Genomic DNA, 15,070 nt, shown 5'->3' with positions numbered 1-15,070 from the left:
TATGTCAACCTTTAGTGTTTTCTATAATAGAAGGATGATTGCATACCTTGCTTGCATGCATTGTGTCAGGCAACCTGAGAGACCTACACTGACCCAAATCAGTGATCTTCAACTTCCAGTTCTTCCTCTTGTCTGTAACCTCATCTAGAACCCTTGGTTTAACAGCTGGTGTCCGACTGCTGTCTATGCTACTCTGCACACATGTTGTCTTGAGTGTCAGATAATTGTAAGAATCCACTGATCATATCATCCTATTCCTATAAAAAATATGCCAAAATAATGGGTAATAGAGCATTTGAAAGGGAAAAACAAAATCCTATGCTATATGGAAACTTGAAAGCAACAATATCTGTAATCTGGAGTGAAAGTTTATACACTGATAAGATATATGTGACAAACTAAACTGAATATGGCTGGACAACTATTGTAGACTCTAAAGAAATAATTCTAGGAGAAAGCTCTTACAAAATTGGTCATTGGCACTGCAGGTGGAACTCACTCTAAACATTCTATAGCACCAGGTATAGTGACTGAAGGAGGCATGACATTCACAATTGAAGTCTGCGTATTAAAAATTATCTAGTTAGAGTTTAAACTTACCATTAATTAGCAGTGCATGTACATAGTAAATGTTCATGAAAGCAATTTACCTTTGTTTCCATTGTCTCTGGTGGCACCCTTGTTCCCTCAAAGGATCTTCTCTTCAGCGTGTGAATTAAGGGAAATCCCTCTGCATTGGCTAATATCTTTTTGCTATGTCATTAGTTGTGATTGCCAACAGGGAACCATCTTTACTGGAACGAAGGCAAGAACTAGACTGGAACTTTTTGGAAAATAACACAAGGATTATACATCAAGATGTGATCAAGAAAAACATTTTTTTCTCAAAATCATTATCTTTCAAACTCTAAAAATAAGCCATCCTCATCTTCAAAAATAACTTCTTACCAAACTACCCTCAACATCAATTGTTGTCAGGACATTGGTGTTATCCATGTCCCAGAACTTATTTGAAATTCATCACCAACTGCCAAGAGCGTATTCCTGGTTGTATCAAATTGCACAATACCTAAGGAACGCTTCCTAAAACCAGAATATGCCTGCTTGATAGTTCCCTCACTTTCATTACACTCAACCAGGTAGGAATCACCATCTTTACTTGTTTTACAGGAGAAGAGCCTACTAAAAAATACAAATAATTAAGAAAAGGCATAATTCAAAACAACTAGAATTTAATACTACTCAACTGCAATGCCCATAAAATTGCGCAGGTCTCAAGGAACAAAGTACCTGAATATTTTTTTCTGGTGAGGATAAACAGAATAGACAGGTGCTTCATGACCTTGACATGTGTACTGCTTTCAACCAGTTACTGCATCCCACACCTACAAGCACACAATTTTTTTTCATATACAGATTAAGTAAACGACAACTATTGAAATGAGTCTTGACACATCTGATAAAAAGCAGATTACCTTGATAGTCTTATCATCCCCACATGTAACTATGCATAGCTGGGAGGTAGGATGTGAAAAAGAAATATCATTGACCCCACCAGCATGTGTGTCAATCTGTATAAATTATATCAAAGCTAATAAATTATACTTTCAATACAAACTTAATTTTACAGAGTTACAAGCATGTACAGGTTGGTCTTTAAGCATGTAAGCAAACCTCTAGATGTTGTCTCAAATTGCCTGCCACAGTATAAGAGAATATATGTGAACTATATGCTTGGAAAACACAACTCATATAACACAATGCAGGCATGTTAGTATCTGAATAGAGGGAATAGCACACCATTGTACTGGTGCACAAACAACCAAAAAGAGACCAGAGACGTGTACACGGCATTATTACAAATCACTCTCCTTGTTGAAATGATATAAAACATCTTATTTAAAAAGAGAGTATAGATTAATTTACCAAGGACTGCCCCATCTGGGCTCCAAATACAATGATTTACTGACACAGCTGGTTCTTTCACAAGAGCAGCCTATGAAAACATCAAAACACATGTATAAGAGTTTACCTAAGTGTTGTTGGGAAATCTAGTGTCTATGCAGAGCTGCTAGTCCCACTAAGACGGGTAGCTATCTTAGAAACAAACAGATTAAAGTTACTTTCGTTTTCCTTTATGAGAAGTAGATAGGAGAGGATCAAAGAATACCAACCTCGATCTTTCGCTCGGTTCTTTGCTTGTTCCTTCTCCTCACCGACAGGTCTTTGCCGCTTCTCCCTTGACCACTCCGCTTCAAAGAGTACCTGTAAAGTCAAAGCAGCATAATACCTTCAAAGTGCAGAGATCTACAATCATAAGCAATATAGGACCAGATATATATTGACCACACAAATGCATATATTATCAGACATACAAGAATGTGGAGGAAAACTTGAATAGCTTTATTGATATAAAGATTAGAAGAGAGGATTACGACCTATTGATCTGACCCAGCGTCATCCTCCCAGCATGAAAGCCCTTCTTCACCTCATGAAAAGCTTAGATCACCCAACACTATGATATTCCACCAAGAAACCAACAACACTTCCTTACAAGATACAAAATTCCAGCCTCTGGATCTCTGGGATGAGGGATCCATATATAGATGATTGCAGGGAGGTGAGTCAGCTTCTGGGATTTTGATTAGTGTCTTCTCTCTGATAGTTCTTGATTCCACTTGGAGATTGATGATCTCTTACTCATCCCTGGGCGAATTCAGAGAGGCAAGTGTCACAGGAGAAGTTTCTGGAAGATTCCATGATCATCCACCTCGCAAACTGTCTCTACCATTTGTCCATTCTCACCCATCACACCCTACAGAAGGGATTTCCAGTATGCATCACACCTTTTACACTGGGTAGGTGAGATGCATCGCACCCTTAGCACTGAGCAACCTGTATGGTCTAGTTTTGACCAGTTCTGAGCAGTTTTCTGTGGAGAACTTCTAGGAGATGATGTAATCAGCTGACCTTGTTCCTTTAGGGCATGAAACAACACTTTTAGGGACTCAAAAGCCCTTGGTTTATGGACATATATGATTGGGGTTGCAGTGCCCAAAAATGTCTATAACAGTTGCCCCCTAAAGCATGAGGTCGTTAATCTTTTGATGTCGGGTGAAATGCTTTATCATGAGGATCCAAGGTTTTTTGAACCGGAAGGCGAACTGTAATAAGATACAATACAATACATTATCTTCATAATATTTTCATGATCTAGCTGAGGCAGGCATTCCCATGCTCAGCTTTATAAATTCATTTTCATGTACATAGGACAGACAACCGTCTGTGTGGCAGACTGATGATTCTGATAGAGTCATCATCCTTTGATTCGGATGATCATCTGTGCAGCAATGATGTACATTTGATGTCTTTATTTTCTTGAATATATCACAGCCTGGATGGATGAAACTAGATCCGGGGTCTTCAAACTCGTCCGATCTTTGCCCGAAGTACAAGTCGATCCATGTGAAAAATGTTCTGGAGTCGAACATGGAAAGACATCACCTGATTACCAGCCAATGATGTAAGTTGTTAACAGGCATGAGAGGAATCACCGATAATGATGATGACCCTCAAGGTACGGCAATACAATTCGCGTGGTGTGAAAATGGGACTTGGCGTCGAACACCACGCAAAATCTCTCGGTCGAAGGCCATTGATGTAAACCTGTCACCAAAAGTGATAAACTTGCCATTGAGGCATGCAAGCTTCAAAGTACTGAAAGGGTTGTTCCTAGGTCGACTTCTTGGATAATGAGTTGATGTCTACAAGAAGTGACCCGTCATGGGAGGGCCTTAATGAATCCCACATCTATGACACGGAACAGAGCAAATGACTTTTGGAGGTGAAAACGATCTGATGATACGGGGTTCAGGGTGGCGGTCATGAAAGAATGAAGCGTAAAGGTATTGCAGCGGATGAGACACAAGATGGGTTGGTGAATTCTCTGATCGACTTCTCTTGAACATATCGGCGACACTGAAATGGATTGGTAGCGTTAACCCCAAAGATGGATGGTACGGTGGACCAATGGTAATATGACCAGTGAATGGAATAACCCAACCCGACTCAATCATGGTGATGGAGTGAAAGTGTCATGTTCAAGAGTGACTCGCTACCAATAAAGTTTCTTCAAGTTTTCTTCCCAATTTTTCCCTAGTCATTGCTGACCAGTACCTCTTTATTTTTATCAAGCTTGAGGAGGATAACATATGCTTGTTCTATAATTTTCCCTTCGGGCAAACCTGTCGCTGTGTTTTAACGAGCCTAACGACAGTGAAACTTGTTCTTGTTTGTATGGACAAGTTTGTCGCTATTGGTTTTAAAAGTGTAACAACAAAGACAACTCGGTCCTTTTTCAATTTTAGAGAGTTTGAAAAGGGACAGAAAGGAAACTCCAGTGATCCTTTTTCGTCATGTAATCCCTTAAGTCCGAAAAAGTATAAAATAATACGAAAGGGATGAATTTTCGATAGTTTTAACGAGCCGAACAAGACAAGCGCTCGATCTTTTTGTGTAATAATCCCTCAGGTCCAAAAAGATTAAAATCTAGAGGAGGGATAGCACTCCCGGTAGCTTTAACGAGTTGGAGAGGCCAACTGCTCGGCAATCTTTTCATATTTTACGAGTCAAACAAAAAGAGCTTAAAGGAGACTCGTTTTTTGAGGAACGAGTGATAATTTCAGGTAGCAACTGATTCTAGGTAAGGTTTGGAATTTTCCAATCACGGCAGTGTCACAAGGATGGCTAACAGAATCACTCTTCGCAGTTGTTTCTCAAAAGGGGTAAACAATCAAATGGAGGCGAATGATCAGCTAAAACAGAGTGGAGGTGATGATGAAAACATGACCAAGGCTCAAAAGCTGATGATAATGCATTCACAATGGTTATTTACTGGAGATTGGTTCATTTTTTAATGAGCTTAAACTCTGGGGGAAACATTTGCTCATTGCTTAGGTTTAATTTTTAACGAGCTTGAACTTTGCGTAAAACTGCTCGTGGCAGGTTTATTTTTTAACAAGCTTTAACCCTGCGGTAACACTGCTCGTGATAAGTTTGCATGCCCCCAGCATAATAACGCAAATCGAGGTGCATGCCCCCCAAGCTTCATTGCATTCAACATAGTGGTTGGAATGAAGGTTTACCTTCGAGATCTTTGAAAGACTCAACTTGGATTTTACGAGATCGTAATCAAAGATTCGATTTGGAAAGGGATTTGTTTCATTTTTTAATGAGGTTGACACAGTAAAAGAACTATCCTCATGACTCCTTGTTTTATTTTTTAACGAGGTCGACACGAGATAAGAACCATCCTCGAAATCCACCATATTTACAGTATTTGATAGAAAATAAAAAACTGAAGGATGATTAAGGTCGCTGGAATAATCTTCGTGGTAATCCGAAAGATGGGAATGATGGTGGTAATCTTCCCATGGTGCCTCTCCTATCATCATTGATTGAATGATTCCTTCGTCTGTAGAATGTACATGTGACCAAGGATCTGAAGAGGTGCCAAATTCCTTAGACCTATCTATCCAAACACTCGATGAGTGTTGATTTGGGTCTACCCCCAGGCCAAGAAAATTGATTGCTACAATATTTCTAAAATGGCGATGATCCATGCTGTCAAAATGTTCAGGAATCTTCTGAATCTAGAAGACATCATATTGCAGGTTCCCACCGTGGCCACTTCCGCCAGATTGTTTGGAGGCGGTAGGGAAAAAGTCCCCATTAATGTAGGGTCTTTTAGTAGGCCTACTCCGACATTTTGAAGCGATTGAGAGCTTCCATGGATCATTGGAATGCTTCCCGTAACTTGTGAACTATTGGGGAGGAAGTTTTGTTGGTCAATGATCATAATCCCTCCTTGGAAGGGAAATACAATCTTTTTGAAGTATGTCGACACAACTGCAGCCATAGCATAAATCCAGGGCCTTCCCAGTAGGATGTTGTAATCGAGGTTTCCATCGATAACCTCAACATCAATTTCTACTGTTTTTCCCCCCAGTTCAACTTGCAAGTTACTTAAAATCTCGTATGGAGTGTATGATCGTCCATCAAATGCTTTTAACGTCGTTGACGATCACGACAAGGGTGGTGAGCCTAAATTTTTCCAGCAACTCATCGACATAATACATGTAGATGCCCCCTCATCAATAATTGTTCGATGAACAGTTTTGTTGAGGGCTTTCACTTGAATAAGGAAAGCTAGTTGAGCTGGTAACTGAGGGTCATATCCTTTGTGATTAAAGGCCACAAGATTGGAATCCGTTGGGTCAATCCCACCTATCGCTGATAATAAAGCCTACTTCTGGGAGGGGCAATTTTGCAGTACCTCAAGTGTCGACATAGTAGACGACGATTGGGCCAAGTCCTCTACTATATTATAATGTTGTGCTGCTCTGGCATGAGGATTAAATGTCGATTTGTGTACTACTCCCTTTGGCAGTTTTATCGTTAGTTCAGGAATGATGGGTGGCGCAACTTCGGTCGAAGTTGTTGTCGAACTACTAGGTTGATCAGTAGCCTTGTTGTTCGACAGTTGTGGATTCCCGTAATCTTTATTCCTTGTCGATATCAAAGCATCATTTTGTTGTTTTGAAATGGACAACATAAGCACTTGGGATCGGGAAGCATTATCACTAGCAACCAGATTGGTTCCTGGGTTTGGAAACGGATCAGTCAATACCGTTGAGGTTTTTGAATTCTTGAAGAATTTTCTAAGCTCAGCTTTATGTGGACAATCTCTCGTCCGATGATCCTCATCGCATATCTGACACCCCGCAGGGGGTTTCCTTTGCCCAGAAGGGTTTGTAGAATATTTTTCAGGAGACGACTCCTCCTGTTTCTTCTTCTTCCCTTTCTTTTTCTTCTTGCCTCTTGGTTGCTTCGGTTCTTTTCCTTTGTCAATCGACACGGCGTTTACCTCTGAGGCGAGAAGTTCTTCATTTGCATTTTGACTTGAAACCATACGGGCATTCTTTAATGTAGCCTTTATGGTTTTCATGCTAGTCGTACCTATCACGCCATCGCCGGCATGAGAGTCTTTGTTTGATTTAGGAGAGGGAGGAACGGAAAATTCCGGTCTAGGAGCATCAGGGATTTTATTGTAGAGCGTGCCAGACTGAGTATAGATCAAGTCTAGATATTGTGCACGAGCAATAACTTGCTCTTCAGTGACGACTCCTCCCTTTGCCACATCTTCCGTAATAGAAGGTAACAATGACTTAATAAACCATTTAGCCAACAGCTGATCAGGAACATATGTTTTTACCATTCTACGACGACGTCGCCACTCATGAATATGATCGGATATGTGAGTGGCCGTCGTTTGTTTGAAATTGGTAAGAAGCTCTGTTCCCATCTCATACCTTATGGGTAACTGAAAATGGGTTAAAAAGGTTGTGGCTAGGGCATTGAAGTTATCAAACGAAGCTCTAGGCAATTCGATATACCATTTTGTTGCCGGACCAGTTAATGTTCGCTGAAAAAGGCGAAGCCTGATCGAATCATCGTTGAGAGTGTTGGATGAACACCATAGATGAAAGGTCATCACATGATTCGACGGGTCTTCACCCAGATTTCCATTAAATTTAGGAATATCTGACGGAAGTTTATGCGGAATCGCTGGCCACCAAGGGGTGTAAGCAATTGGATCGTTCATTAGTCGATTTAGATCCGGTAACTCTAAAGTTGCCACGAAAGGCAACTGTTGATTCAGGTTCGGCGAAGCATACCCAGGATAAGATGGGATTGCCTGAGCAGTTGGTCTTTGCATACCAGCATAATGCATTTGATGCTGGTAACTTTGGTAAGGTTGATGGGCATAACCATTATGATATGATTGATGTTGACCGTTTTGAATATACGGCTGCCCATTACTTGCAAAGACTTGTTGCTCAGATCCTCGGTAAGCTTGTTGGAATTGCGGTTGTTGGTATTGTACTAGCCATGGTTGTGAAGCCATGAGCTATTGTCCAGTATTGACTGTTTGACCAAGATGAGGGGTAATGGTCCCCGTTTGAACCTGGGTCATTCCACTAGTCAGTGATTGCGGTTGAGTCGTAGGGACAAGAGGTTGTTGTATTACGACCTGAGAAACCTGAGGTTGGCATACAACAGGCAACGCTTGTACTTTCGACACCATCACAATAGCCGGCGTAGTGGGGATATTTGACACAGGTAAACTTTGTTGCATTGAGTATACAACTCTTGGTTGTTGAGGCAGTATTGGCACCCAACCGCTAGATGTAATTCCAGCATAACCTGAATTCTGTTGTGAACTCTCGTATGGTTGTTCTCCCAGAGGAGATAATGAAAGGGTATACTGCCCTCCATACGGTGGTAATCTAGTGCTCAAAGGAATGATTTGCCTTTGGGGATCGGATTGCCCAAATTGACACTGCGAAGGATCAATTTGCTGAGACTCAACATAAGAGATTCCAGATATTATTCCGGACGAACAAACGGGAACAGACCATACTGTCGAAACAGCCCCTGGATGGACTCCATCCAGCGATTGAGAGCTAGTTGGGATAGATGGTACGCCGGTGAACATTGTCGGAGTAGCAGCAGGAAGTTCTGCCGTTGCTGTGTTAGATGACACAGTCCTAGATGTCGATGGTTGTTCAGACATATTTAGTCTATCCAAAAGATTTCTTAGCGATTCTTCAGGAACTTCCGATGACGGGAGACTAACTTCTGATGAAGAAGGATATAGGGTGATCCCAGCTCCAAATTGCGATGGAGCACTAGATGGAGGATCCTCCACAATCTCTTCTATGGCAATCAATCCAGGCGGAAGAGGTAGACCGTCAGGTTCGTAAAATATTTCCGGTGCCGAAGAAGGTATAGGTTCTGCAGCGACAGATGTTTGGGGAGTAACACCTTCCGAATCAGCTGTAGATGGAGCCGGTTCAGGAATAGAAGTGTTTACCATCACACTAGGATCAGTTGTAATGTCCTTTTGTGGCTGCAGAATTTCTTCTGTAGAGGCAGGGATACCAGAAATGTTCGGAGTAACCGGAGTCTCTGAGGATATCGGAGTATTGGTTCCAACCAAACCAGAGGACTTCGATCCAGTTAAACGAGTTCACTTTGTCCAAAATAGTTTCGTTTCCGGAGTTAAAGACGGTTGACTCATAAGCCTCCGCGAGTGAAGGGGTCTTGATTGACTTTCTTCCACGATTGCGGATTACTCAATCAACTCAAAATAAAGGGGAAAATGATTCCGAATTAAATGAATTTTAGACGCTTTGACACAACTTGCTTTTTCAATTTTTAAGAGTCGAGAAAAAACAAAAGATGACTCTAGTCGCCTTTGATTTTTAATGAGCTTGAAGTGACAAGTGCTCAGATGGACCTTTTTCTTTAAGGAGTCTGAAAAAGAACGGAAGAGACTACTCTGGAAATCTAGACAGAGGGATTACCAAACCAATCGCAAAACTGCAGAATACTTTTTACGGTACGGCAGTCAATCTTCCCGAATGCTATGTTCAGTGCATTGCGATCGATAGGGCGGCAGACATGGCTTCCTATGGATAAAGGATATAGCCTATTGTGGTCTCCCAATATATACTCGACGGTATGTGGGAGCACAAGTTCGTACTGGCACTTGTCGTCTCAAAGAGGAGGAATCACCCAACCAACAATGAAAGCGATAGTTACCAGGCTTTACGACGCCGGAATACGTCTCTAGCCTAAACTTCTAAATGTTGTGCGTTGGGTTCCAAAGCGTTTTTATGTTCATTGAATTTATTTTACAGTTGATCTTTCTTAAGGAATTTGCATTTCAGGTTCACCGCGTGATGTAGAGATACAATTCCTAAAATGCAATCTAAGATGATTAACAATCGTTTAATATTCTTTTTGCAATGAAAATCCTAACTACTAAAGAAAGAGAGATGATATTCTTTCAACATAGAGCAGTGAGCACACACTAGATGCACTGTCCTAAATCAAACCAACAAGTAGTCTAAATGAAAATGCACATGCATGTATTTGTTTTCAGCCTTCTTAATGTGTAAATGACAAGAAGAATGCTAAGTACAAATCTGAATTATCTTTTCAAAGCGACAATATTAACAAATTTTTCTTCAAAAACGAAAGGAAGATAATGATGACACTTTGCGACTTTGAATTGAAAACCGCTTTCGACACTTGAAAAACTACTAATTCAAATCAAATACAAGAGTAACTGTATAATCGACCATCAAGAACAATAGAATTCTTTTCTTTGACTGAAAACGACACTTGCGACACTTCCAAATCAAAAGACGACAGTTTGATTACGCTACTTTTGTAAAAGAGAACTGTAAATGGCGCACAATACATAAAAACATTCACAATTCTTTGTACTATGGAGGTGGAATCATGCAAAGGAAGGGAGTTTCCATAGTGGTATACTGATCACAGACAACAAAACTCCTGAATAAAGCTGAAGAGAGTGAACAAAGAAACCAAAATCTGAGAGCAGAAGAGGTCTTATCTAATCAGCGCACCTGCAACATAGGGAAAGTGTGATGCAGCGCACCTACTACACACAGGAGGTGCGATTCATCTAGATTCCCAAGAGGAGAAAGTGTGATGGTCCAGGGACGAGACTTCAACTTGGTTCTTGGTCACAGTTTGCAGCTTAGTTCAGGGATTTAAGCCGAACTAATGATAGTTAGTAAATAGAAATCACAGGGGTTGATCTAATGAGGTTACTATAGCCACCACTAGGGCAATTAGCATGTTTGCAAATCGATTGTTCAGTTTATAAACAAAACCCGGAGATAGACTAAAGCAACATTGATCTACTTTGCACTTGCATAGAAAATGCAGATCGAAGGCTAGCTGGCTTAACTTCAGGCTCCGTCTGTAAGTTTATAAAGCAAACAAGTATAAACATTCAAACAAGCTATTCGCTCCCCAGCGGAGTCGCCATTTTGTTATCGGGAAATCTAGTGTCTATGCAGAGCTGCTAGTCCCACTGAGACGGGTAGCTATCTTAGAAACAAACAGATTAAAGTTACCTTCATTTTCCTTTATGAGAAGTAGTTAGGAGAGGATCAAAGAATACCAACCTCGATCTTTTGCTCGGTTCTTTTCTTGTTCCTTCTCCTCACCGACAAGTCTTTGCCGCTTCTCCCTTGACCACTCCGCTTCAAAGAGTACCTGTAAAGTCAAAGCAGCATAATACCTTCAAAGTGCAAAGATCTACAATCATAAGCAATATAGGACCAGATATATATTGACCACACAAATGCATATATTATCAGACATACAAGAATGTGGAGGAAAACTTGAATAGCTTTATTGATATAAAGATTAGAAGAGAGGATTACAACCCATTGATCTGACCCAGCGTCATCCTCCTACCATGAAAGCCCTTCTTCACCTCATGAAAAGCTTAAATCACCCAACACTATGATATTCCACCAAGAAACCAACAGCACTTCCTTACAAGATACAAAATTCCAGCCTCTGGATCTCTGGGATGAGGGATCCATATATAGATGATTGCAGGGAGGTGAGTTAGCTTCTAGGATTTTGATTAGTGTCTTCTCTCTAATAGTTCTTGATTCCACTTGGAGATTGATGATCTCTTACTCATCCCTGGGCGAATTCAGAGAGGCAAGTGTCACAGGAGAAGTTTCTGGAAGATTCCATGATCATCCACCTCGCAAATTGTCTCTTCCATTTGTCCATTCTCACCCATCACACGCTACAGAAGGGCTTTCCAGTATGCATCGCACCTTTTACACCGGGCAGGTGAGATGCACCGCACCCTTAGCACTGAGCAACCTGTATGGTCCAGTTTTGACCAGTTCTAAGCAGTTTTCTGTGGAGAACTTCTGGGAGATGATGTAATCAGCTGACCTTGTTCCTTTAGGGCATGAAACAACACTTTTAGGGACTCAGAAGCCCTCGGTTTATGGACATATATGATTGAGGTTGCAGTGCCCAAAAATGTCTATAACACTAAGGCCTGTGCTAATGATCAAATCCAGTAAAGAACTGTAAAATCTTTTCAAAATCAATTCATAGATGTACAATTTCCACAATTTAAATTACAGAACTAATTTAGGAAAAAATCATCTACCAGCATTGGAATCGAACGGACCGAAATTTCCCAAACCTTAAAGGTCCTGTAAGCTAATCTTTCTCGAGATGCCACTTCCCAAATTGCAATGTCACCAACATTTGTTCCAACTGATCGATAAAGCCAGCAATCCAAATTTGAATCACTAGCCTGTGCGAACATACTTATAAAGATAAAAGGTACATCTTCCAAATTGACTTTAGGAATTTAATTGAATGAAGAATTGTATTGAATGGAATTTGAAATCACCTAGCAGAATTGTTTGCTGCAGAGGATGGAAATCCATACTCATAACATTTGAACCCTGATTGAGAGTTCTTACCAGCAGGTCATCTTGTGAGTACATATTAAGAGGATGAGTTGGGCCTGGGCCTGGGCCTAGGCCTGGGTACGTCACCTACAATTAGAAAGTAAGCAATCTTAGTTTGTAGAAAAGCAATGCCCTGTAGGATAACTAACAAATCCTACTCAAAATTGATCACATACAACAGTCAATGGACCTGGTAGAAAAGCCAAGAAACTTGAAACAAACAAAAAGTAAAAGAGAATTTAGCATTAAGTTGTGACTCGATTAAGAGAAATGAACACATGGACTGCAGACAGACAATTTCGATCCATCATATAATCAAATATCGATCTTAATTAATGCTCTGTATGTACCTCCTTGGACTGACCACCCCAGATGTGCTTCATGAGGTGTTTGGAATCAGCAGATTGATAGTCTACAGTAGTACCATTTGATGGTGGAGTCCTAGGTCATTTTAGGAAAGCAGCTGAAGCCATTCACAGAAGAAAAGTCAAAATATGCTCTATTGGGAAAACTTGTGTTATAGAAAATAAACTAAATATATATATATATATATATATATATATATATATTCTGACAATATATGAACACAGAGGGCCTACTAAATCATCCCACTTCAAAGGACATTGGTCCAGCAGAGTGTGGAGAAGCAGGATTAGGATTTGTCATCCATCCCGAAAGACTGCCGGAAGAAGCACCAGTAGGCTGGAAAGGCTGAAATAGAAGATGCAATATGCAATATTCTAGAAAGAAGATGCTGACAAAACATCCTAAAATGGCTCAATAAAATATTGCCAAGAATTGTCAACTTATCAACCTTCTAATCATCAAATGATATAGGCCATATGTAGCCTCTCTCTACAAAGTCATGTAGCTATCTTTCTGATTGTAAGTTGCAATAGAATAGATCAAGTTGTGGCATCTTTCATGTTGGTATTTATACTATAATGTGCAATGAAAAGCCAAGTCTTTTTGTTAGGATGCAGCTCTTGTGAAGGCAATATTCCTGTATGTCATCAATTTGGATAGGTTGAGTTAAATGATGTAGTCAAGGAATAAATAGCATATATTGCAGGAGAAACAATTTCACTGTTACATTTACTGTTCATTAGTTAGCACTACAAATACTCAGTGACATTTCCATGACAACTTCTTTGTACCTATCCCAGCATCTATTGGAGGCAACTAAGCCTTTCATTGAAAAAAATCCTATGGCCAAAAAACTAAACAACAAACCAATGATGGTGAAAGCATGGAAGGACATCCCAAAATACATCTCATGAAAAATATGTATGGTCAGGAATCCTGCTCTCTTTCAAAATAAAGCCCCCAGATAGCGACGGACCAGGACAGAGCTCTTCTAAATGAGAAAATACTATGGTACTTGCTTGTGGACAAATTTACGAACAACAAAAAAATGCCTAGCATTTAGAAATCATAAGTCACAAGTGAGAAGATAAATGATTGGTTTTGCAAAGTGTTTTGAAAATAAGGCTATAAGTCACAAGTGAGAAGATAAATGATTGGTTTTGCAAAGTATTTTGAAAATAAGGCTATTTAGGAAACTGTATTTATCACATTTAAGTCTACAGCTGCAAAGAAAAACGATTATTAACAGAAAACTATGTTCAAAGCAGCAAATGCTTATGGATAACGTTATATGCTGCCAGTAATCTTTAGTCTTTTCTGTAAACACATTCTGATAAAGAGTTAGCTCTATAAAGAATTTGTAAGAGATGGACTTCACCCTACAGTTGTTTGCATTCTGGATAGCTTGAAGTAGCCATGCACTTAAAGGTTGATATTTTTATACCAAAAGGCCTGGTAGATCTAAAATATTAGGTAAGATACTAGAGAGCGATGTTGTCTCATGGAATGCAATTATTGCAGGATATGCACAAAATGAAGACGGCGAAAATGCCCTGAAACTCATTCACCAAATGCTACTAGCTAGCACGAAACCAAATGAATTCACTTTTCCCAGTGTTGTCAGTGGATGTGCCAGATTAGGAGCCTTAAAAGAAGGCAAGGAGGTTCATGACCATGTCATCAAAACGGGATTCTGCTTAGATATATCTATATGGAATGCCTTTGTTACTTTGTATGCAAACTGTGGGATAATAAATAATGCTCTGCAACTGTTTGACATCATGCCTAAAAGGGATGAATCCTCATAGAATGCAATAATTGGGGGATGCTCCCATAATGTGCTTGCCGAAGAGGCAATGAAGTTCTTTACCCAAATGCTACATGCTGGCTTCAAGCCAAGTGAAATAACCTTCACAGTTGTCCTCTAAGCATGTGCCATGCATGCTGCATGCAGCCGTAGAACAGGGGAAGAGGATACATGCCCACGTCATTAAAACAACATTAAAACTGGATTTGAACTGCCTCTTTCAGTGGGGAGTTTGCTTATTACAAAAAAATAAGTGAAAATTGCAGATTCTGATATCAAACAAGGACTTTATGATGGTAGGAAGGAAACTCACAGAATAGCACTCCTGAATTTGTATGCAAAGGTTTTCATACCAGACAAGGGCTTCTATAGAAGTAGAAAGGAAACTCACAGAACAGAACTAAAGAATCAAATATCAAAATAAGCTCAAACATGATTGCAGAGAGATGTCCACCATGAAGAAGAAAGATTGTAGAGCAAAGCATACTTTAAAAACCATGAG

At 40.1% G+C, this 15,070-nt stretch overlaps 1 pseudogene; it reads right to left on the bottom strand.

The window, feature by feature from the left end:
- Positions 1 to 15,070, bottom strand: part of LOC149143063 (protein TOPLESS-RELATED PROTEIN 2-like) — a 37,288-nt pseudogene that overhangs the window by 2,280 nt on the left and 19,938 nt on the right.

This window comes from Pinus tabuliformis, chromosome X (genome assembly GCF_031772625.1).
Source record: "Pinus tabuliformis cultivar Carrire ecotype Pingquan chromosome X, CPIR1, whole genome shotgun sequence".
Lineage (NCBI taxonomy): Eukaryota > Viridiplantae > Streptophyta > Pinopsida > Pinales > Pinaceae > Pinus > Pinus tabuliformis.
Note: the sequence above shows the minus strand (reverse complement) of the source record. Positions and strands in the feature narration are given on the sequence as shown.